We start from the raw sequence: 560 nt of genomic DNA, 5'->3' as shown, positions 1-560 counted from the left end.
ACGTCAAGAGTTGGAACAAATCATGGCGGAAAACAATAGGAAAATCGAAGAAGCCCAGAGAAAACTGGTACGTTACCTCAATTAAGATCATGTAATTTAAAAAAGATTCTAGATTCAACCATTGCTTTTATTAACGGGGATTTACATCATCTCCAATATAAAGCCAAACCTCGATTATAATCATTATCAATACCTTGAAGGTAGTCAAAACATGAGCCGCATGAGGCCTCCTATTGCACCCATTTTTGAAACAACGGTGTTAACTAGAAAATACGATAGGTTATAGGATCTGTACTATTTTGTGCTTTTCCCCCCTGTTCTTTTAACCAGGATACCTAGAAGGTAGTCAAAACATGAGCCGCATGAGGCCTCCTATTGCACCCATTTTTGAAACAACGGTGTTAACTAGAAAATACGATGGGTTATAGGATCTGTACTATTTTGTGCTTTTCCCCCTGTTCTTTTAACCAGCTCCTTATTTGTTCGTTTTAGGCTGAAGAGCGATTGGCTATGGTGGAAGAACAAAGACTCATGGACGAGGAGAAGCAAAAGATGAGAAA

General features: G+C 38.8%; 1 long non-coding RNA gene across 1 annotated transcript; it reads left to right on the top strand.

The window, feature by feature from the left end:
• On the top strand, positions 1 to 556 carry LOC113473539. The gene is made up of 2 exons (XR_003395484.1): positions 1 to 67; positions 493 to 556. It is a non-coding gene; the product is annotated as an uncharacterized LOC113473539 (long non-coding RNA).
• Positions 557 to 560: the final 4 nt, after the last annotated feature.

Source organism: Diaphorina citri, unplaced genomic scaffold (assembly GCF_000475195.1).
Source record: "Diaphorina citri unplaced genomic scaffold, Diaci psyllid genome assembly version 1.1 scaffold40363, whole genome shotgun sequence".
In the NCBI taxonomy this organism is placed as follows: domain Eukaryota; kingdom Metazoa; phylum Arthropoda; class Insecta; order Hemiptera; family Psyllidae; genus Diaphorina; species Diaphorina citri.
Note: the sequence above shows the minus strand (reverse complement) of the source record. Positions and strands in the feature narration are given on the sequence as shown.